This window comes from Chiloscyllium plagiosum, unplaced genomic scaffold (assembly GCF_037043375.1).
Source record: "Chiloscyllium plagiosum isolate Xiang-an unplaced genomic scaffold, Cpla_swu_hap1 HiC_scaffold_29, whole genome shotgun sequence".
Lineage (NCBI taxonomy): Eukaryota > Metazoa > Chordata > Chondrichthyes > Orectolobiformes > Hemiscylliidae > Chiloscyllium > Chiloscyllium plagiosum.
The window spans coordinates 40,644,717-40,669,294 of NW_028270167.1; positions in this window are offsets into that span (position 1 = coordinate 40,644,717).

The following is a 24,578-nucleotide window of genomic DNA, read 5'->3' on the forward strand; positions in this document are numbered from 1 at the left end:
TGGTGTTTCATGTTTTCATGGATGGAATTTTGTAAGATGTATATTTTTTGGACTATGTGTGGAAAATGATAAAAATGGACATTTAAAAAAAGCCATTATCAAGGTAAGAAATATAATCATTTTCCCACACATCTGCTTTCAGGTCCATTTCTTGACTTTCAGCTGCAGTGTTAAAGAGTTGTTTACAATTTTGGGCAAACAATTGAAGCTAACTGGTGTACAGGAAGCAGTTATTGTTTGAGGATGTTGAGTCACAACAAAGTTAAAAATCACACAACACCAGGTTACAGTCCAACAGGTTTAATTGGAAGCACACTAGCTTTCAGAGCGACACTCCTTCATCAGATGATCGTCTGATGAAGGAGTGTCGCTCCGAAAGCTAGTGTGCTTCCAATTAAACCAGTTGGACTATGACCTGGTGTTGTGTGATTTTTAACTTTGTACACCCCAGTCCAACACCAGCATCTCCAAATCGAGTCACAACAAAGCAGTGACACCGTTGTGTATTCAGGGCAGAGACAGGCTTTTGATTGGCTTTTCAATCGGCATCTATTGTTCTGGGTCAAGGAGAACTCTGAATAGCAACAAGCCTCTGATTGGTCAGGTTGTTGAGAGGAGTGAAGGAGAGAAACAAGGAGACCTCCTGAAATTAGTTGCTTTTCAACCTCCCCTTTCTTTATAAAGTTCCTATCTCCAATTTTAATTTAAAAGATCAGAACAACAACATTCAGATGCTGATAGAAATAATTCTAAGATGCAAGATGGAAAGGAAGACCGTCATTCAACTCAGGCAGTCAATGAACTGTACAATAATTATTGTTGGGTGGATAAAATCAAACCAACTAATGGAGTTTTGTGATTTTGGACTAGTGGTGTAGAACTGACCTTTACTATACTCATGGAGAGTGACAGGAGCAGACCATATGGGAAAGTATTTAATTGGGGGAAGGGAAATTACAATGCTATTAGGCAGAAACTGGGGCATCTAAATTGGGAGCAGATATTCTCAGGGAAATGCAGGACAGAAATATAGAGGTTGTTTAGGGAGCACTTGCTGCAAGTACTGGATAGGTTTGTCCCACTGAGACAAGGAATGGTAGGGTGAAGGAACCTTGGATAACAAGAGCTGTGGAACATCTACTTAAGAGGAAGAAGGAAGCTTACATAAGGTTCAGTCAGCAAGGATCAGACAGGGCTCTAGAGGGTTACAAGGTAGCCAGGAAGGAACTGACAAATGGACTTAGGAGAGCTTGAAGGGGGCATGAAAAAGCCTTGGCAGGTAGGATTAAGGAAAACCTCAAGGCATTCCACACTTCCTTGAGGAACAAGAGGATGGCCAGAGTGAGGGTATGGCCGATCAGGGATAATGAGAGAAATTATGTCTGGAGTCAGAGGAGGTAGAGGAGGTCAAAGAACAAACAACAAAGAAAATTTACAGGAACAGACCCTTCGGCCCTCCAAGCCTGAGCCAATCCAAATGTACTGTCTAAACCTGTCACCCAATTCCTAAGCATCTGTATCCCTCTGCTCCCCACCTACTCATGCATCTGTCCAGATGCATCTTAAATGAATCTACCGTGCCTGCCTCTACTATCTCTACTGGCCTTAATGTCCTTAATGCATACTTTGCTTCAGTATTCAGTAGTGAGAAGAACATTATCGTTTGTGAGTACAGCATGAAACAAGCTGATGTACTCAAACAGGTTGATGTTAAGAAGGAGGATGTGCTGGAAATTTTGAAAAGCATGAGCTAGTTAAGTCCCCTGGGCCAGACGGGATATACCCAAGATTGAATTTGAATGCAGATTACAGGGTTAAAGGCAATATTCTTGGCAGTGTGGAGGAACAGAGGGATCTTTGGGGTCCATGTCCATTGATTGCTCAAAGTTGCCAAACAAGTTGATAGGTATATGGTGTGTTGGTTTTCATTAGTAGCGTGATTGAGTTTAAGAGCTGCACAGTTATGCTGCAGCTCTGTAAAGCCCTGGTTAGACCAGACTTGGAAAATTGTGTTCAGTTTTGGTCGCCTCATTATAGGAAAGATGTGGAAGCTTTAGAGAGGGTGCAGAGGAGATTTACGAGGATGCTGTCTGGACTGGAAGGCACGTCTGATGAAGAAAGGTTGAGGGAGCTAGGGCTTTCCTCATTGGAATGAAAGATGAAAGGTGACTTGATAGAGGTGTGCAAAATGTTGAGAGGCATAGATAGAGCAGATAGCCAGAGACATGTTCCCAGGGTGGAAATGGCTATCACTTAGGGAGCATAATTTTAAGATGATGGAAGGAAGGTTGAGGAGAGATGTCAGAGGCAGGTTCTTTACACAGAGAGTAGTGGGTGTGTGGAATACACTGCCAGCAGTGGTAGTAGAGTCAGATCCATTAGGGACATTTAAGTGGCTCTTGGATAGGCACATGGGTGATAGTACAATGTAGAGTCTTCAGGTTAGTTTGATCTTAGATTAGGATAAAAGGTCAGCACAACATTGAGGGCCGAAGAGCCTGTATTGTTCTATGTTCTAACTCTGTTCCTCTGACTATTTTTCCATCTACTCAAAATATTTGTGTTCCTGCATGTATGCCTGTGTGGGTTACATTCTCTTCCAACCTTCCATCAGGCAAAAGATACAAAAGATTAAACACATGTACGAACAAGTTCAAGTAAAGCTTCTTCCCTGCTGTTATTAGACTTCAGAATGGAGCTCTCAAATTTCAAATGTAACGTTGATCTTGCTTTCTGTGTACCTTCTTTGCAGTCATAATTTTGTGTTCCTTGCTCTATCCTATCATCTTATGTTCTTTAAATGGTATGATCTGCCTGTACTGCACACAAAACAAAACATTTCACTGTACCTAAGTACATGTGACAATAATAAATCAAATCAAAAACTTGCATTAATTAGAAAGTCTAATTATTATTCTGTTCTTTTTAAAGTTAAGTGAGTTACATTAGGTTGAACTTTGTATTATTACCATTTTATTTATTTGCCTCTGGTTCCCTGAATACAGTTAAAGCTATAGTCTGATCCATGGTTTTGAGTAGTAGACTCATTTTTACAAAGTCCAGTAAGCTCCTTATGCTTCCCTCAAAACTTTCAGCATTCTGAGTGAAGCTGTTCCATTTTATCACAAAAGAAATTATAAGACTTTTAATTTTCTCCTCCACCCTCAGCATCTTTCTGTCTGATCTGAGGACAAGATTTCGGGCCATTCCTGACTTTGCTTCTTTAGTCTGGCTACTCAGAGTCATGGAGTCATAGAGATGTATAGCACGGAAACAGACCCTTTGGTCCAACCCGTCCATACTGATCAGATATCCGAACCTAATCTCAGCCCGTTTGCCAGCACTTGCCCCATATCCCTTTAAACCCTTCGTATTCATATACCCATCCAGATACTTTTTAAATGTTGTAATTGTACCAGCCTTCACCACTTCCTCTGGCAGCTCATTCTACACATGCACCTCAGGTTTTTTTTCTTGTTACCTGCTGTGGTTTGCTTTTATCATGTACAGCAGCAAATTAGAGGCAAATTTGGAGTTTCAGTAATCCAAAGTTTAGTAATAATTAAGGATTTCATTAAACACAGAAGTCCAAACAAAGTTTAAGAGATAGAGCAGTTCCAGGAACATGTTCCAGGTAAGTTTACATCATATGTAGTATCCAGAGCAATGGCTGCAGCATGTACATCACAGGAGGTCAAAGACACACTGTAATCAGATGTTAGAATAGCTGAAACTTTATTTAAAGAAGAAGATATTTCAAAAAAGGTATGACATGTCTTCTCCAATTGAAGGTCAGAGTAGATTTGGAGTTAAATAAGTTTGCCTCAGGAGCTTACACTGAAACTGAGGTGAAGGAATTAATGAGTGCAATTAGATTAAAAACAGAGTTCTGTTGCGGAAGTAGAGATATCTTACAGAGCTGAGGTGAGGTCTGACAGTTCACTAAATAGTGGGTACCATAAGGAGATATTGTATGCAGCATGACAAGAAATTCTTTCTCTTTCTATCATCTTCTATTTTCTTCACTTATTCTCCCTCCTCCCCTCCCCTCTCCCCTCCCATTTCATTCACTATTGACTCCTTTATCGCTAACACTCTCTGCTCCTTGCTCCTTCTTTCTCTGTATCCTTCTTGCCATCTCTTTCCATCTCTAATATTTTCTCTCTCTCTGCTTTGATTCCCCCCTTTTTCAGCATCTTGACTATCTCTGTCTCGTTCTCACTCCTCATTCTTTCTCTCCACTAGTCTCTTTTGCTGTAGCTGTCTGTGGTTTTTGCTATCTGTGTGTAAGTTTGACCTTTGTTTTATTTTGCCTGAGTAATCTGATAGGTTGCAGTTCTGCTGTCAGTGAGCTATAACTGTTACAGATAATGGGGAAACTATAAAACTGACATGACCCTGCTTTAAGCTGCTGTGAGTGGTCAATAACAAGACCATTTCTGTACTAAGTCACAGCCAAAGCCTGGACAATCAGGTTACTCTCCTGTCTGTGAGTTAATTATGAAACCACATTAGCCTATAATAGGCAGAAGTGTGCAGATTATAAGTTGCACCATTTAGTAATAGGTTCCTATATAACATGCAGTATCCTAGCAACACAGACAGCTCCAGCCTCACAGCCTGAGAACAGAACACTGATTCACTGGAAAGCTTCACTTAAAGGATCTTTTCGATTTGCCTGGCAGGCAGCAGATAAGTTCCAACTTGTGAGCACTAACAGGTGTCCTGGCCTTGAGTACAAAGAAAGAAGCAGCTAGCTAGTCCAACAATATCTATACAGCAAAAAAGAACAGAATTGGTAATTGCCAGATTCTGAAAATTAACCTGTCTTCCACCGTCCTTCAACTGTCATTCATATATGGAGGGTGGCTCAGTGATTAGCACTGCTGCCTCACAGCACCAGGAACCCAGGTTCGATTCCGGCCTTGAGTGACTGTCTGTGTACATTCTCCCTCTATCTGCGTGAATTTCCTCTAAGTGCTCTGGTTTCCTCACACAGTCCAAAGATATGCAGGTTAGGTGAATTGGCTGTGCAAAATTGCCCATAATGTTCAGGGATGTGTAGGTTAGGGGCATCAGTTAGGGGAAATGAAAATCTAATAGGTTAGGGGAATGGGTCTGGGTGGGATACTCCTTGGAGGGTCAGTGTGGACGTATTGGGCAAAATGGACTGTTTCCACACTGTAGGGAATTCTACAATTCTATGATGTGAGACTATTAATAAAAGAAAGAGGACTAGAACAGAGATACAGCACCAAATCTGCCAGGAATTCCCCTTTAGTAAGTGATACTTTTCTTTTCCAATTCCAGAGCTAAAAACTATCGTATATGATTAAAAGTGATCAAAGCTACATAAAAAAGAAAAGAATCATAGCAGAGGAATAGTGGAAATTTAGACCAGAAAGAGGTGGCTTTCAAGTCCATTGCATGCGTACAAAGCTTAGTTTGTGCTATTTCCCTGCTCTTTTTAATCTTCACTTCTCAAACATTTTTTTCCCTTCCCCTTCTTGAAATTATTTTGAATTCTGCTTCAAACTCTAAACCCCAATAGAAGAAGAAGGGGGCGGCACGGTGGCTCAGTGGTTAGCACTGCAGCTCCACAGCACCAGGGACCCAGATTCAATTCCAGCCTCGGGCGACTGTCTGTGTGGAGTTTGCACATTCTCCCTGTGTCTGCATGAGTATCCTCCAGGTGCTCCGGTTTCCCCTCATAGTCCAAAGATGTGCAGGTCAGGTGAGTTGGCCATGTTAAATTGCCCATAGTGCTAGGTGCATTAGTCAGAGGAGAAAGTGAGGTCTGCAGACGCTGGAGATCAAAGCTGAAACTTTATTGCTGGAACAGCACAGCAGGTCAGGCAGCATCTAGGGAACAGAAGATTCGACGTTTCGGGCACATGCCCTTCTTCAGGAATTAGAGGAGATGACCTGGGGTGTGCAGTGAGAGAGGGACTCACTGAAAACTTTATAGAGAGAGGCAGAGAGCTTCTTCAAGGAAGGCATCCTTGTAAGAGGATTCGCAGTAGGTTGAAATCTTCGAGGAGAAAGTGAGGTCTGCAGACGCTGGAGATCAAAGCTGAAACTTTATTGCTGGAACAGCACAGCAGGTCAGGCAGCATCTAGGGAACAGAAGATTCGACGTTTCGGGCACATGCCCTTCTTCCTGAAGAAGGGCATGTGCCCGAAACGTCGAATCTTCTGTTCCCTAGATGCTGCCTGACCTGCTGTGCTGTTCCAGCAATAAAGTTTCAGCATTAGTCAGAGGGAAATGGGTCTGGGTGGGTTACTCTTTGGACGGGGATTGGTGTGGACTTGTTGGGGCGAAGGGCCTGTTTCCACACTGTAGGGAATCTAATCTAATCTAAAATTCTCTGAACCTGAACCCTTGCTCTTGGGTCCCAATGGGCACTAAACAAGCACTGGCCTCGGCCTTGCCAAAGAGGAGTGATGTCAGGTGGGATGTAACACCAGCAGCCAGTTAATCATCACCACCCAATGGGAGGCTGAAACTGTTGCACTCACCTCATCACTGATTGGGCTGGGGCAGAATTCAATATCTACCATCTGTCTTCTTGTGTGATGCACCTTTAACATAAGAGCCTGGTTAGATATCTTGTATTGAAGGGTGCTGGTAAGGGAATGGCTGACTGTGTTTACAATAATATGAAATGACTATGGGTCACACTTGTGTAAGTGCTACTCCCACCTTATGGTTGGTGTTACTTACTACCACCATTCTCTTTCTTTGACTAGTTCTAAGGGCCTATCTCATTTACAGAGCTGGAGGAAAATCACTCATGAATCTTTACAAGAAAAGGCTCCTATGAGATGCAGCTTATCTCATGATAGCAATCAGGTACCTTATGTAAGTTAGACGTTGTTCCAAAGACAATGAGGAAACCTAGATGATAGGGCTCATGCCCAAAACGTCGATTCTCCTGTTCCCTGGATGTTGCCTGACCTGCTGCGCTTTTCCAGCAACACATTTTCAGCTCTGATCTCCAGCATCTGCAGTCTTCACTTTCTCCTCCTAGATGATAGGTATGTCCTCTTCAGGATCCTGAGTGGTTCTACAATTTCCCTATCCAAGTCCCTGTGACATCATCCGGTTAGGTGGAGCTTAAACCAAACTCCTACATCAATCCTATCAAGGCTGTTACCTTCAACACAAATATGGAATAGGCTCATGGACACATGAGAACTAATATTGATATTTACGTATGCACACTTTCAATTCTCAAACCAACAGCAAGTCTGACCCTCATGACCACATCAGTATAAGGAGGTAGAGCTCAAATTAAGTAGGAGAAAGTGAGGACTGCAGATGCTGGAGATCAGAGTCGAGAACTCAAATTAACCCTAGCCAGATGGGGATTGAGCCCCATGCTGTTGGCACTTATCTGAGCCAGAACAGATATCCAATAACTCAGCCAAATTGGCCTCTAATGAATCGGAGTTGCTGTAGTCATCGATTCTTTTATTTGTGTGTTGTAGAATGGGGCCATGGACAGTGATGGTAAGGTTTCCCATTTCCTATACAACACATGGCTAATCAGGAATCTGTCTCACTCTCACTGCCTACCATTGGCACCAATAAAGAGGATTTACAAGTCGATACACAACCTGTTTGATGATGCTGTCAACATTTCTTAGTCATCATGTCCTCGAGTGAGACTTGAAATGGAGCTACTGGCAATTGTGGAGAATGATTTCTCCTGCAGAATAATAATGTACAAGGGTATGGGAAAAAAGCAGGAGATTGGCACAAAGTAGTATGGCTCACTTAATGAGCTGATGCAGGCACAATGGGCTGAATAGACAAACAGAAGGCTGGAAGAACACAGCCAGGCCGCATCAGGAAGGAGAGAAGTCAGCATTTTGAGTATTAACTCTTATTTAGGACGAGATGTTGGGGAAGAAGGTGCTATAGATAAAGAGGGATGGAGAGGTATAGTGGGGAGAGTAGAGGAATGGTGAGGTTGTGGTAGGTGGACACGAGTATTGGGTACCGCCTGGTTGGTCCATGGGAGGGATAAATCTGGTTGGTAGCTGGAAGGAAGGATCAGTAGAATTATAGAGTCAAAGAGATGTACAGCATGGAAACAAATCCTTCGGTCTAACTTGTCCATGCCGACTAGATATCCCAACCCAATTTAGTCTCATCTGCCCAGCACCCAGCCCATATCTCTCTAAACTCTTTCTATTCATATACCAATCCAGATGCCTTTAAATGTTGCAATTGTACCAGCCTCCACCACTTCCTCTGGCAGCTCATTCCATACACACACCACCTTCTGCATGAAATGGTTGTCCCTTAAGTCTCTTTTATACCTTTCCCCTCTCATCCTAAACTTATACCCTCTAGTTCTGGACTCCCCCAACCCAGGGAAGAGACTTTGTCTATTTATCCAATCCAAGCCCCTCATGATTTTATAAACCTCTATAAGGTCACCTCTCAGCCTCCAATGCTCCAGAGAAAACAACCTCTCCCTAAAGCTCAAATCCTCTAACCCTGGCAACATCCTTGTAAATCTTTTCTGAATCCTTTCAAGTTTCACAATATCCTTCCATTAGGAAGGAGACGAGAATTACATCTCTATGACTCTATGACTAATTTCAATCCGACTTCAAAACCTCTTCCAAGGATTCCTACCTTGAAGACGTTCTCCATCTCCCTCTGCAAGAACTTTCGAAAGCTGATTGGAGGCAGATGTTCGCAGATAAAGGGACGGTTGGAAAATGGGAGGCCTTCAGAAATGAGATAACAAGAATCCAGAGAATTTCACTTGTCAGGGTGAAAGGGAAGGCTGGTAGCTGTTGGAATGCTGGATGACTAAAGAAATTGAGGGTTTGGTTAAGAAAAAGAAGGAAGCATATGTAAGGTATAGACAAGATAGATCGAGTGAATCCTTAGAAGAGTATAAAGGAAGTAGGAGTATACTTAAGAGGGAAATCAGGAGGGCAAAATAGGGACATGAGATAGCTTTGGCAAATAGAATTAAGGAGAATCCAAAGGGTTTTTACAAATATATTAAGGACAAAAGGGTAACTAGGGAGAGAATAGGGCCCCTCAAAGATCAGCAAGACGGCCTTTGTGTGGAGCCACAGAAGATGGGGAAGATACAAAATGAATATTTTGCATCAGTATTTACTGTGGAAAAGTACATGGAAGATATAGACTGTAGGGAAATAGATGGTGACATCTTGCAAAATGTCCAGATTACAGAGGAGGAAGTGCTGGATGTCTTGAAACGGTTAAAGGTGGATAAATCCCCAGGACCTGATCAGGTGTACCCAAGAACTCTGTGGGAAGCTAGAGAAGTGATTGCTGGGCCTCTTGCTGAGATATTTGTATCATCGATAGTCACAGGTGAGGTGCCGGAAGACTGAAGGTTGGCAAATGTGGTGCCACTGTTTAAAAAGGACGGTAAAGACAATCCAGGGAACTATCGACCGGTGAGCCTGACCTGAGTGGTGAGCAAGTTGTTGGAGGGAAGCCTGAGGGACAGGATGTACATGTATTTGGAAAGGCAAGGACTGATTCGGGATAGTCAACATGGCTTTGTGCATGGGAAGTCATGTCTCACAAAGTTGATTGAGTTTTTTGAAAAATTAACAAAGAAGATTGATGAAGGCAGAGCAGTAGATGTGATCTATATGAACTTCAGTAAGGTGTTCGACAAGGATCTCCATGGCAGACTGATTAGCAACATTAGATCTCATGGAATACAGGAAGAACTAGCCATTTGGATACAGAACTGGCTCAAAGGTAGAAGACAGAGGGTTGTTTTTCAGACTGGAGGCCTGTGACCAGTGGAGTGCCACAAGGATCGATGCTGGGTCCTCTACTTTTTGTCATTTGCATAAATGATTTGGATGCGAGCATAAGAGGTACAGTTAGTAAGTTTGCAGATGACAGATGGAGGTGTAGTGGACAGCGAAGAGGGTTACCTCAAATTACAACAGGATCTGGACCAGATGGGCCAATGGGCTGAGAAGTGGCAGATGGAGTTTAATTCAGATAAATGAGAGGTGCTGCATTTTGGGAAAGCAAATCTTAGCAAGACTTATACACTTAATGGTAAGGTCCTAGGGCATGTTGCTGAACAAAGAGACCTTGGAATGCAGGTTCATAGCTCCTTGAAAGTAGAGTCGCAGGTAGATAGGATAGTGAAGAAGGCGTTTGGTATGCTTTCCTTTGTTGGTCAGAGTATTGAGTTCAGGAGTTGGGAGATCATGTTGCGGCTGTACAGGACATTGGTTAGGCCACTGTTGGAATATTGCGTGCAATTCTGGTCTCCTTCCTATCGGAAAGATGTTGTGAAACTTGAAAGGGTTCAGAAAAGATTTACAAGGATGTTGCCAGGGTTGGAGGATTTGAGCTACAGGGAGAGGCTGAACAGGCTAGGCCTGTTTTCCCTGGACCGTTGGTGGCTGAGGGGTGACCTTATAGAGGTTTACAAAATTATGAGGAGCATGGATAGGATAAATAGACAAAGTCTTTTCCCTGGGGTTGGGGAGTCCAGAACTAGAGGGCACAGGTTTAGGGTGAGAAGGGAAAGATATAAAAGAGACCTAAGGGCCAACTTTGTCACGCAGAGGGTGGTATGTGTATGGAATGAGTTGCCAGAGGATGTGGTGGAGACTGGTACAATTGCAATATTTAAGATGCATTTGAATGGGTATATGAATAGGAAGGGTTTGGAAGGATATGGGCCGGGTGCTGGCAGGTGGGACTAGATTGGGTTGGGATATCTGGTCGGCATGGACGGGTTGGACCGAAGGGTCTGTTTCCATGCTGTACATCTCTATGACTCTATGACTCTATCTCAATTAGTCTCTTTCTCTCGCTGCACCCACAGGTCATCTACTCTGCCCTGAAGATCTTCAGCCACATCCTGAAGCAGACTCACTACCACAGCCACATCTCCTCATTCTTCATGAAGAGCTTATGCCCAAAATGGTGATTCTCCTGCTCCTCGGATGCTGCCTGGCCTGCTGTGCTTTTCCAGCACCACACTCTTAAGGTCATAGCCACTCCCTGTGTCCACCTCTCACTATCTTACCATTCTGCTACTCTTCTCACTGCACCATCCCCCCACCTTCATCCATAGCTCCCCCTACCCCTATGTTCAATCGTGAAGAAAGATTATACCCAAAATATTGACTTCTCCACCTCATGATGCTGCCGGGCTTGCTGTTTTCGTCCAGCCTCCTGTTTGTCTAGCATCTGTAGGTTTTTGTCTCTAAACAAAGGGCTGAATGGCCTCTTTCAGAACGTAAAAATTCTGTCAATCTGATTCTGCACAGAGTGCTTTAGCAACACAGACCTCACTGCTCAGCTCAGCAATGGATCACATTGCAACCAATGAAAAGGTTAAAAACATCATTCAAAATGCCATCAGCAGTGTAAACCACAATTTCTCCAGTGACAGGATGATCAGGGATGTTATATCCAGATCTGTGGAGGTGAATTCCCTTGTCAATAGCTTCAGTCATCAAAGTTTCTGTGGATACTCGTTCAGTGCATAAACAGAGATTCAGCCACAGGTATAGCCATAAAGAGCATTTGATTGTGGGAGGCAAGTTAGCAGGTTTGTGAGATTCAGTTTATAATGACTTTTAGTGTGTGCATCTATGCTAGTGAACACCACAAAGTTGCAATCTGCTTTCTCTGCTCAATATGCAGCATTAGTTTCACAACCTTTTTACCTTTCAGTGAAAGTAGTGAGAGTAATGGCCAAAATGTAAACCTCACACCTTCTAATCAATGCAAATACATCAAGACAGAGCACAGCAGTTCTTGCGACACACTTACTTCAAATACCAGCCATGTCTATGAGCTGCAGTTTCCTCTGGTTAAATACTGTGCTAAAACAAACCAATACCTTCAGACTCCGACAAAAACTCACATGTTCATCATCAATTCCATCCTTGCCACAGTACCAATCATAGCCTGATGGAGGCATTTGAAACATTAGAATCCTACCTGGGCTCAAACTGAACTTCTAACCATCCACCCCGCTTCCCCCCACCACCCTCAAACATGAAGCCAACCTGTCACATGTCACCCAGCTCCACCTGCACCTCACCTGCCTGCCAGGGTTGGAGCAGCAGCTGAACGAAGAAGCATTGGGCTGTTAGAGCAGGAGAATCTTGAGTGCATCTCGCTTTCCAACCAGCAGTCGGTCTGTACGCTGGTCTGTACGCCGGTCTGTACGCTGGTCTGTACGCCGGTCTGTATGCCGGTCTGTACGCTGGTGTGTCGGATGGTTCATCTATGAGTGCAGCCAGAGCCAAGTCTCTCAGGCTTGTGGGGACATGCTGGCAAAGGCTCTGGAGGAAGGTTGGGGAGCAAACATGATTGCACATTGTCTTGTTATGGAAAGACAGATAGCAGGAGGTGCACCAAGAAAATAAGTGGGATCAGAGAATGAGGGAAATTAGATTTACTCTAGATTTATGTCAAGATATGGAATGTGAAGAAAAATGTTGATGAGCTGTAGACACACACAAGCACATGTTGTAGAGATAAACAAAACTTGACTCAAAAATAGTGAGTTTAGGTACCAAATACTTTTCAACATAAGGTGTTGAGGAAAGATGGGGAAGGAAAGAAAAGGGAAACAAAGAAGTATTGATTAAGGAAAATATTACAGTGCTGGAGAGAGAATGAGGTTAAGGACAAAATCTATTTTTTTAGAGCTAAGAAACATTAGAGGTACCATTATGTGATATCCACCCTGTCTGTACCTTTCATGATTTTGTAGACCTCAATCAGGACCCCCTCAACCTCAGTCTTTCTAATGAAAATAATCCTAATCTAGTCAAACTCTTTTCATATCTAATGCCCTCCATACCAGGCAACATCCTGGTGAATCTCCCATGCACCCATTCCAAAGCATCCACATCCTTTTGGTAATGTTACAACCAAAACTGTATACAGTAATCCAAATGTGACCGAACCAAAGTCCTATATAACTGTAACATGTCCCGCCAACTCTTGTACTCAATACCCTGTCTGATGAAGGAAAGCATGCCGTATGCCTTCTTGACCACTCTATTGACCCGCATTTCCACCTTCAAGGAACAATGGACCTGAACACCCAAATCTCTGTGAACATCAATTTTCCCCAGGACTTTTCCATTTACCCATATAGTTCACTCTTGAATCTTCCAAAATGTATCACCTCACAATTGTCTGGATTGAACTCCATCTGCCATTTCTCTGCCCAACTCTCCGATCTATCTATATTCTGCTGCATTCACTGACAGTGGCCTTTATGAACTACTACTCCACCAATCTTAGTGTCATCTGCAAACTTGCTAATTCAACCACCGATACCTTCCTCCAAATCATTTATGTAAATCACATATAGCAGTGGTCCCAGTACAATCCCTGTGGAACACCACTGGTCACAGTTCTCCATTTTGAGAAACGCCCTTCCACTATTACTCTCAGTCTCCTGTTGCCTATCCATCTAGCTAGGACACCCTGGACCCCGTGTGACCTTGCATTCACCATCAGCCTACCATGGGGAACTTTATCAAACATTTTTTACTGAAGTCCATGTATATGACATCTACAGCCCTTCCCTCATCAATTAACTTAGTCACTTCCTCAAAGAATTCTACTAACTTGGAAAGACAGGACCTTCCCTACACAAAACCATGTTGCCATCACTGATTCTCACTCATTCTATTTTCTTCCAAATGGGAATAGATCCTTTCCCTAAGTATCTATTTCAGCAGCTTCCTTACCACTGGTGTCAGGATCACCAGTCCATAATTACCTGGATTATCCCTGCTACCCTTCTTAAACAAAGGTAAGAATCACACAACACCAGGTTATAGTCCAACAGGTTTATTCAGAAGCATTAGCTTTCAGAACGCAGCTTCTTCATCAGGTGGTTGTGAAGTATAAGATCGTAAGACACAGAGTTTATAGCAAAAGTTTACAGTGTGATGTAACTGAAATTATATATTGAAAAAGACCTGGATTATTTGTTAAGTCTCTCATCTTTTAGAATGAACATGTTGGTTTCAGTTCTTTCATATGAAAATCGCAGAACTTTTTTAAAGTTATATTCTCAAGTGAACTTTAACAAATGGTGTCATGTTGGCCCAGATAATGTATTGAAGGTGTGAGGTGCCCTGTGTGAGGCTGTCTGTGCCACTATGTTCAGATTGACTCTAATCTAAAAAATGGATTTACAAAATCTTACATGGATTCTTGCAGTTTTTGAGCAAAATAAAATGTAATTCTGCAAGTACAAGTTCACCCTTCAAGCTTATATGTGTATGTGTGTATGTGGGGGTGTGTTAGGTGGGGCTGGTATATGAGTGTCTGTGAGAATGTGCGTGTAAGTGTGTGCTTGTGAAAGTGTATGTGTGAGCATATGAGAGACAGTCTGTGTGTGAGAGAGGGTCTGCATGTGTGTATGCGCATCTATGAGCGCGTGTGTATGTGTGTATGCACATCTGTCTGTGCGTGTGTGTGCATGCATCTGTGTGTTTGTGTGTGTGTGTGTGTGTGTGTGAGACCAATCAACTTTGTAACTTCATCAACGAATTCTAATATATTGGTAAGACATGACCTTCCCTGCGCAAAACCATGTTGCCTATCACTGAAAAGCCCATTTTCTTCCAAATGTGAAGATCCTATCCCTCAGTATCTTCTCCAGCAGCTTCCCTACCACTGACCTCCAGGATATCTGTTATGGGCCCAGTTATTTCCTTTCTCACTTCCCTCAGTAACCTGGGATAGATCCCATCCGGACCTGGGGTCTTGTCCACCTGAATGCATTTTAGAATACCCGACACCTCCTCCCTCCTTATGCCGACTTGACCTAGACTAATCAAACATCTATCCCTAACCTCAACATCCAGCATGTCCCTCTCCTCAGTGATACTGATGTAAAGTATTCGTTAAGAATCTTACCCATTTTCTCTGACTCCACATAGAACTTTCCTCCTTTGCCCTTGAGTGGGCCAACCCTTTGTCTAGTTACTCTCTTGCTCCTTATATATAAATAAGAGGCTTTGGGGTTTTCCTAACCCTATTTGCTAAAGATATTTCATGACCCCCTTTTAGCCCTCTTAATTCCTCGTTTTAGATTGGTCATGCATTCCTGATATTTTTCCAAAGCTTTGACTGTCTTCAGTCACCTAGACCTTATGTATGCTTCTTTTTTCCTCTTAGCTAGTCTCACAATTTCACCAACCTTGCCATTTCTATCTCTCATTTTCGCAGGAACATGTCTCTCCTGCAGGAGAAAGTGAGGTCTGCAGATGCTGGAGATCAGAGATGGAAATGTGTTGCTGGAAAAGCGCAGCAGGTCAGGCAGCATCTAGGGAACAGGAGAATCGACGTTTCGGGCATTAGCCCTTCTTCAGGAATCATTCCTGAAGAAGGGCTAATGCCTGAAATGTCGATTCTCCTGTTCCCTAGATGCTGCCTGACCTGCTGCGCTTTTCCAGCAACACATTTCCATCTCATGTCTCTCCTGCACTCTACTCAACCTCCCTTTAAAAGCCTCCCACATATCAAATGTGCATTTACCTTCAAACAGCTTCTCCCAGTCCACATTCTCCAGCTTCTGCTGAATTTTGCTGTAGTTGGCCTTCCCCCAATTTAGCACTCTTCCTTTAGGACCACTCTTGTCCTGGGCCATAAGTATTCTAAGACTTACGGAATTGTGATTACTATTCCCAAAGTAATCCCCTACTGAAACTTCAACCACCTGGCCAGGCTCATTCCCGAACACCAGGTCCAGGATGACCCCTTCCTGAGTTGGACTGTTTATATACTGCTCTGGAAAACCCTCCTGGATGCTCCTTACAAATTCTGCTCCATCTAGACCTCTAACCCTAAGTGAATCCCAGCCAATGTTGGGAAAATAAAAATCTCCTATCACCACCACCCTGTTGCTCCTACATCTTTCCATAATCTGTTTGCAGATTTGTACCTCTACCTCACACTCGCTGTTGGGAGGCCTGTAGTACAGTCCCAACATTGTTACTGCACCCTTCCTATTTCTGAGCTCTGCCTATATGGCCTCACTGGTCAAGTCTTCCATAATGCCCTCCTTCTGGATTGTTGTGATATCCTTTCTGACCAGTAAAGCATTCCATGAAGTGTCAGTACATGCTATAATGTTTACTTTTCATCTTTAGTATGTTCTTTATACTGTGGGGCTCGTAATGTGGTGATTTTTCAGGGTTTTGATGCTGTTTTTATATTGTTCCTTTAAAAGGAGCGGGCTGGTGTCTTTAGGTGGTGCTCACATCAAAACAGAGGGAGCAGTGACATTGTGCAACATTTTCATTTTTGTGCTGTGCCTGAGCAGTAAATGGTGGGAAATACTGATGGCTGGAAACAGCCAGGGCCTTATTAAGATAGAAAATGTATTTTCTCAGGAGCTTTCTCTGTATTTTGTTCTATGATCACTTTCTTTAATTGGAACTGTTCTTCAACACTTGTAAAATTCTCATGTTTTGAATCAGATCTGAAAGTGTTCTGCAGGGGAGTATCCTCGTCTTTAGCTGCTTCATCAATGACCTTCTCTCCATCATAAGGTCAGAAGTGGGTAAATACACTGATGATTGCATATTGTTCAGCAACATTTGTGACTTCTCAGATATTGAAGCAGTCCATGTTCAAATGCAACAAGATCTGGACAATACCCAGGCTTGGACTGACAAGTGGCAACCTTCGTGATGGCATTATTGGTCAACCTATAAAATATGGACCACAGCGATTCAGGAAGGCAGCTCAATACCACCTTCTCAGGGACAACTGGGAATGGATAATAAATGCTGGTCAGCAAGTGACAACCACACCCCACAAATGAATTTTAAAAAATAAATAATTTCTATTTATTATGTTTACTAAGGATCAGGATTGGAGCCAAATATCGGTAGAAGTAGAAATAAGGGAGGCAACGGCTAGTGTGAAAGTCATGGAGTCATACAGCACAGTAACAAACCCTTTGGTCCAACTAGTCCATGTCAACTAGATTTCCCAAACTAACCTAATCCCATTTTGGACCACATCCGACAAAAGGGCCGAAGTACTGGAAAGGTTGGCTGTGCTTAGATTAGGTCGAGTTAGCTTGCATCCATGCTAGACAAGAGAACATGAAACAGTACAGCACAGTACAGGCCCTCAATGTTGTGCTAACCTTTTATCCTACTCTAATATCACACTAACCTACATACCCTTCATTGTACCATCTCCATGTGCCTATCCAAGAGTCGCTTAAATGTCCTGAATGTATCTAACTCTACTACCACTGCTGGTAGTGCATTCCACACACCCACCATTCTCTGTGTAAAGAACCAAAGTCTGACATCCTCCTCCAATCAACTTAAAATTAAGCCCTCTCGGGGATCCAAGATGGCGGCGACCCAGCAAGACTGAGTCTATAGTGCTCCCGCCGTACCGACTAGTACCCTTCCACTAACACCCTCCTTCGACTGACTGAACTGGTCCTCACCCTGAACAACTTCTCTTTCCAATCCTCCCACTTCCTCCAAACGAAAGGAGTAGCCATGGGCACCCACATGGGCCCCAGCTATGCCTGCCTCTTCGTAGGATATGTGGAACAGTCCATCTTCCGCAACTACACTGGCCCCACCCCCCACCTTTTCCTCCGCTACATCGATGACTGTATTGGCGCCGCCTCGTGCTCCCACGAGGAGGTTGAACAGTTCATCCACTTCACCAACACCTTCCACTCCGACCTCAAATTCACCTGGACAGTCTCAGATTCCTCCCTCCCCTTCCTCGACCTTTCTATTTCTATCTCAGGCCACCGAATCAACACGGACATCTACTACAAACCGAACCGACTCCCACAGCTACCTGGACTACACCTCCTCCCATCCTGCCCCCTGTAAAAACGCCATCCCATTCTCCCAATTCCTTCGACTCCGCCGCATCTGCTCCCAGGAAGACCAGTTCCAAAAACGCACAACCCAGATGGCCTCCTTCTTCAAGGACCGCAATTTCCCCCCCGACGTGGTCGACAATGCCCTCCACCACATCTCTTCCACTTCCCGCTCCTCCACCCTTGAGCCTCGCCCCTCCAACCGCCACCAGGACAGAACCCCACTGGTCCTCACCTACCACCCCACCAATCTCCATGTACAGCGCATCATCCGCCGTCATTTCCACCACCTCCAAACGGCCCCCACCACCAAGGATATATTTCCCTCCCCTCCCCTATCAGCATTCCGTAAAGACCACTCCCTCCGTGACTCCCTCGTCAGATCCACACCCCCCACCAACCCAACCTCCACTCCCGGCACCTTCCCCTGCAACCGCAGGAGGTGCAAGACTTGCACCCACACCTCCCCCCTCACCTCCCTCCAAGGCCCCAAAGGAAACTTCCATTTCCGCCACAGATTCACCTGCACCTCCACACACATCATCTATTGCATCCTCTGCACCCGATGTGGCCTCCTCTATATTGGGGAGACAGGCCGGCTACTTGCGGAGCGTTTCAGAGAACACCTCTGGGACACCCGGACCAACCAACCCAACCACCCTGTGGCTCAACATTTCAACTCCCCCTCCCACTCCACCAAGGATATGCAGGTCTTTGGACTCCTCCATCGCCAGACCACAACAACACGACGGTTGGAGGAAGAGCGCCTCATCTTCCGCCTAGGAACCCTCCAACCACAAGGGATGAACTCGGATTTCTCCAGTTTCCTCATTTCCCCTCCCCCCACCTTGTCTCAGTCAAATCCATCGAATTCAGCACCGCCTTCCTAACCTGCAATCTTCTTGCTGACCTCTCCGCCCCCACCCCAGTCTGACCTATCACCCTCACCTTGACCTCTTTCCACCTATCACATTTCCGATGCCCCTCCCCTAAGTCCCTCCTCCCTACCTTTTATCTTAGCCTGCTGGACAAACTTTCCTCATTCCTGAAGAAGGGCTTATGCCCGAAACGTCGATTCTCCTGTTCCCTGGATGCTGCCTGACCTGCTGCGCTTTTCCAGCAACACATTTTCAGCTCTATAGTGCTCCTCCCAAGACTTGGGTACAGTGGGTCACCCACACCCTACCACGCTCACCAAATCATTTATAATAGTTGTGCAATTTAATTAGTTGTGTAATATTACATTTAAACAATTTAATCCTAAATTAAAATGACGAAAGGGAAGGGAGCCTGCAGCTCTCAGCAAGCAGGAACCCCTCCCCCACCCTCTCCAGCTGCAGCAGAGGCGTCCACAGCTGCCCCGGGGGACTTACCAACAGTAACAAGCCTTGCAGAAATGATTTCCAAGCTTGACTCGAAGATCGATGCCTTTATTGCAGAATCCAGAAATCGTTGGGACTCGCTCTCGTCCGTGCTGCAGAAGCACGACCGAGAGACTCAAGAAATTGAACGCCGAGTCGGAGGGGCGGAGCTAAAGGCCGCGACCTCCGAAAATACCGCTCAATCGGCCGTGGATCAGGTCCGGACTCTTGAGCAGTGAGTCCAGACCTTGGAAAATCATATTGACGACCTCGATAATCGAGGTCGCCGAAAAAATATTCGTTTGCTGGGCCTTCCCGAACGGGAAGAAGAAGGCCAGCTTACAGCATTCCTGGAGCAGTGGCTGCCACAACTTTTAAATCTGCAAGCTGGATCAGGCCAGGTAAGGGTGGAATGGGCCTACCGGGTAGCAATATGTGGGCCCGGCTCGAACCAGCGCCCACGCCCGGTCCTGTTCCGGCTGCAGAGCTACAAGGAGAGGCAGATACTCCTAGAAGCCTCTAGAAATCTCAGAAAAGACCCCCAAGCTATGATCTACAAAGGATCCAAGATCATGCTATTTCAGGACTTTTCCCCGGCTCTGGTTCGAAAGAGGAAGGCATTCGACGAGGCGAAGAAGCGTTTAAGGGACTTAAATATTCAGTACACCTTACGCTACCCAGCGATGTTACGCTTTAACCATGAAGGATCCGTATATAACTTTGGATTACCAGAAAAGGCTAAGGAATTCTTGGACTCTCTTAGATAAACTGTAAGACATAATGGATGTTGGTCTGCCTTTCCTCCCCGCTTTGGTTTATATCCCCCCTTTTTTTTCTCTTTTCTCTCACCTTATTGTTTAATATTATCATGGGGGGTGGGGAGAGGGATTTGATTTTCTCCCCCCCTTGGGATTGTTTTCTGTTATTATTTTATGTATATATGAGGGATGTATGTATATGTGTGTATATATATATATATATATATATATATATATATAAAAGCTGGGGGATTTGGTTAAATGTTGGTGGGGGGAGGTGGTTACCTTATTCAATTTTACCTCTGTCTCTATGAGCGGGGTTGTTTTCCCCTTGTTATTTTGTATTATTATATTTAATTATTATTTGTTGAGGTGGTAATTTTATAGTTATATGTTTATATATGGTATTAACATTACCAAATATACCCAGGTGTTGGTATGGGTGGAGGTAGGGTGCTCACTGTTAACTCTAGCTTTGTATTATATTTGAATTCTCCTCATTTTATTGAGGAGTGCCTGGGTCAAGGGTGGGGCATTGGTTGGGAGAGGATATGAGGGACTTTTGGAGAGGAAGTGACGCCCCCGGGAACAAGGGGGAAAGTCTCCACTTAGATACGTTTTACATTTTTTTTATTTAGAAAAAATTTTGTTACTGTATTGTGTGGGTGTATTAAAGAGGCTTTATTTTTGTAAATTTTACATGTTCCAAGCTCGGGATGTTCTGGATAGCGTTCCCCCTCCCGAGGGGTCTCGGATTGGCCCAAAGGATTATGGTTGATCAGTCGGTTAAGTGGTGCACCTGGAATGTCAAGGGGAGTAATTCGCCAGTCAAAAGGAAGAAAATATTATCAAATCTTAAGAAGGAAAGAGTTGATATAGCTCTCCTACAGGAGACACACCTGTCAGATAAAGAACACTTGAAATTACGACAGGGCGGATTTGATCAGGCCTTTTTTCCTTCTTTTAGCTCAAAAAGCAGGGGAGTTGTTATTCTTGTTCGGAAGAATTTCCCTTTCAAAATCCTAAAGCAGATAAAAGACGAATCTGGACGATATATCTTGATTAAAGCCCTCATAAATGGAGAGGAATATGGGATTTTAAATTTGTACTGCCCCCCGGCACACCCCTTTAAATTTATAACGGAAGCCTTTTCAAAATTGATGGCTTTTGATGCCTGTCATATAATTATAGGGGGAGACTTTAATTGTATTATGGATCCGGAAATAGATAGGATTCCCAAGAGTACTGCAGGATTATCTCCAAGATCTAGACAATTGATGGATCTGAACAAAGAATTAGGATTAGTAGATGTATGGAGATGTCTTCATCCACAGGGTAGAGATTTTTCTTTCTACTCTAATCTACATAAATGTCATACCAGAATTGATATGTTTTTGACCCCTCGATTTTTTTTAAATTCCATATCATCCTGTAAAATAGGTAGTATAGCAATTTCTGACCACGCTGCTGTATATATGGAAACTAAGGCGAGGAACAATGGGACATCCCCTCGGCATTGGCGTATGGACCCCTTCCTAATGAAAGATAGTAAATTTGTAAAGTACTTCTCTCAAGAATTTAAAAACTTTTTTAGAAATTAATTCAGGTACAGCTAGCAACCCGTCAATGATGTGGGAGACCATCAAAGCTGACACGCGAGGCTTGATCATCTCCTACTCAGCGACCCAGAAGAAATTAAAGGGAGAACAGCAGCGTCTGCTTGAAGCCCGCTTAAAAGCGGCTGAAACAGCATACACTGATAGACCTTCTATTATTAAATTGCAAAGGATTACAGCTCTTAGGACAGCTCTAAACACTACGCTTACTCAAACGGCTAAGAGGGAAATATTATTTGCAAAGCAAAGGTTATATGAATATGGCGACAAACCGGGTAGATACTTAGCATTTCTTGCAAAGAAAAAAAAGGCCCCTCAGACTATTACGTCTATCAAGGAAAGTACGGGTATTTTGACTCATGATCACAAAAAGATTAATGCGATCTTTAGAGAATTTTATTCTGAGTTATATAAATCACAGGATTGTGAAGATAGGACGAAGAGGATGCAGTCATTTATTTAAAATTTGACTTTTCCAGGCCTAACTCCGGAACAGGTATCGGTCCTAAATGCTCCTCTTACACCCCAAGAAATAGTTGATGCAATTAGGCAACTTCAAAATGGTAAGGCGCCGGGCCCAGATGGTTTTCAAGCTGAATTCTATAAAGAATTTACAGAAATACTGGCTGGTCCACTTATGGACATGTATAACTATGCATATAGTCAGGGCTGTCTCCCGCCTTCGCTGAAAGAGGCAAATATCTCTCTTATCCTTAAAAAAGGAAAGGACCCAGAAGATTGTACATCATACAGACCAATATCCTTGCTAAATGTAAATTTTAAAATCCTCTCTAAAACGTTAGCACTGAGACTAGAAAGGATACTGCCACATATTATAAAGGAGGATCAGACGGGGTTTATTAAGGGCCGTAGATCATCCAATAATGTTAGAAGGGCTCTGAATATGATTCAAGCTTGTCATCAGGGAAAGATACCAGGAGTAGTGGTTTCATTAGACGTGGAAAAGACATTTGATAGGGTCGAATGGTCATATTTGTTTTACACATTGGAGAGGTTTGGTATTGGACAGGTGTTTACCAAATGGGTCTCAACATTGTATAGTGATCCCAAAGCAGTTGTGGTTACCAATGGATTAGGTTCGGATAGCTTCAGTGTGGGTAGGGGCTGCCGTCAGGGATGTCCCCTCTCGCCATTGTTATTTACGCTAATAATTGAACCACTAGCAGAAGCTATACGAGCTGATCCTAATATAGTGGCCCCGAGGATTGGTACAGGTAAACATAAAATTACCCTTTATGCAGACGATGTTCTTCTATTCCTCAGTAACCCTTTGATGTCCATACCTCGCTTAATCCAAGTTATTAATACATTTAGCGCATTCTCAGGCTATAAAATTAATTTTTCAAAATCGGAGGCTATGCCAATGGGTGGCCTTGCTATGATACCCCGCTTAGCGGACGGATCCCTTTTTCCCTTTCGCTGGTCCCTGGAGGGCTTCTTATATTTGCGCATTTTTATTACCCCAGTATTTGGTCAGTTGTATAAGGCTAATTTTGTGTATTTATTGGAAAGGTTAAGGCAGGACCTCCAGCGATGGGGAGACCTACCAATTTCCTGGTTGGGTAGAATAGCACTAATCAAAATGAATGTCCTGCCCCGTCTCCTATATCCTATGAGAATGCTTCCGGTGATGCTGCCGAGGACGGCTTTATGTAAATTATATGGCTGGCTGGGTTCCTTTATCTGGAATCATAGGCGGCCCCTCATTAAGCTGAAGAAGCTACAGCTTCCACAGGCAAGGGGTGGATTGGACTTCCCAGACTTTAGGAAATATCAGTTAAGTTCCCTATTAAGTTACATAGCTGATTGGGTCTTGTCTGATCCACAATCAATCTGGTTGGACATCGAGGCTTCTCAAGTAAAATACCCACTTATTAACCTTTTATTCTCAGACAAGAGGAAAAGCATTACAGATCACTGTAAAAACCCTATAATACTAAATACAATCAAGGCTTGGAATATAATGCGGCAAAATGAGGGCAATTCACATAAAACATCCCCCTATGCACCGATAGTGGGAGCATGGGGATTCCAACCGGGGTTAACAGATGCCACTTTTAAACTCTGGAGATCCAGGGGTATCTCATGTCTAGGGGATCTATTTAAAGACGGGGTCCTGATGTCTTTCGAACAGCTGCGTCAGAAATTCGGATTACCCAATGGAGACCTCTTTCGATACTTCCAAATTCGAGATTATATACAGAAGAAGACTACGTTATTAGATAGTCTTTATAAATCCGATAGAGAATGTAGTGTCCTACGACCAGTGGGGGTATCTTCCGTCAGTACTATTTATCATTTACTACATGATGAAGTATTGGGAGATATGGATAATCTGCTTAAAACATGGGATCAGGATCTGGGACTAGAAATCTCCACAGAAACGTGGAATGATATTTGGGAAAGCGCTAGAAGAATTACTATTTGTAACAGAACCCAGGCTATCCAGCTGAAGATACTTCATAGGGCCCATATAGCACCGGTTCGATTGGCAAAATTTAAGGCAGGAGCATCTCCAATGTGTCCTAAATGCAAAATAGAGGTGGGCACTCTTGTACATTGCCTATGGACCTGTCATAAGATCCGTAGATATTGGACTAAAGTAGCAAGTACCCTGACAGAAATTTTAGGAACGGAAATTAAAGTGGACCCTGTATCTCTCCTCTTGGGCTTTTCGAACTTTCCCTCCCTGGACATGTACGGGAAGAGACTATTTTCTATTCTTTCTTTCTGTGCAAGGAAAAATATTTTGGTGAACTGGGCGGCTGAGGGCCCCCCTGGACTTTCAAATTGGCACAGACTAATTATGGAATGTATTCCCCTTGACTTCCTTACAAATATGGTGCACCGAAAGACCGAATTATTTTATAAAATATGGCAGCCCTTTTTGAATTACATAAATACAGATATTTCGGCTATCCTAACAAGGGCTTT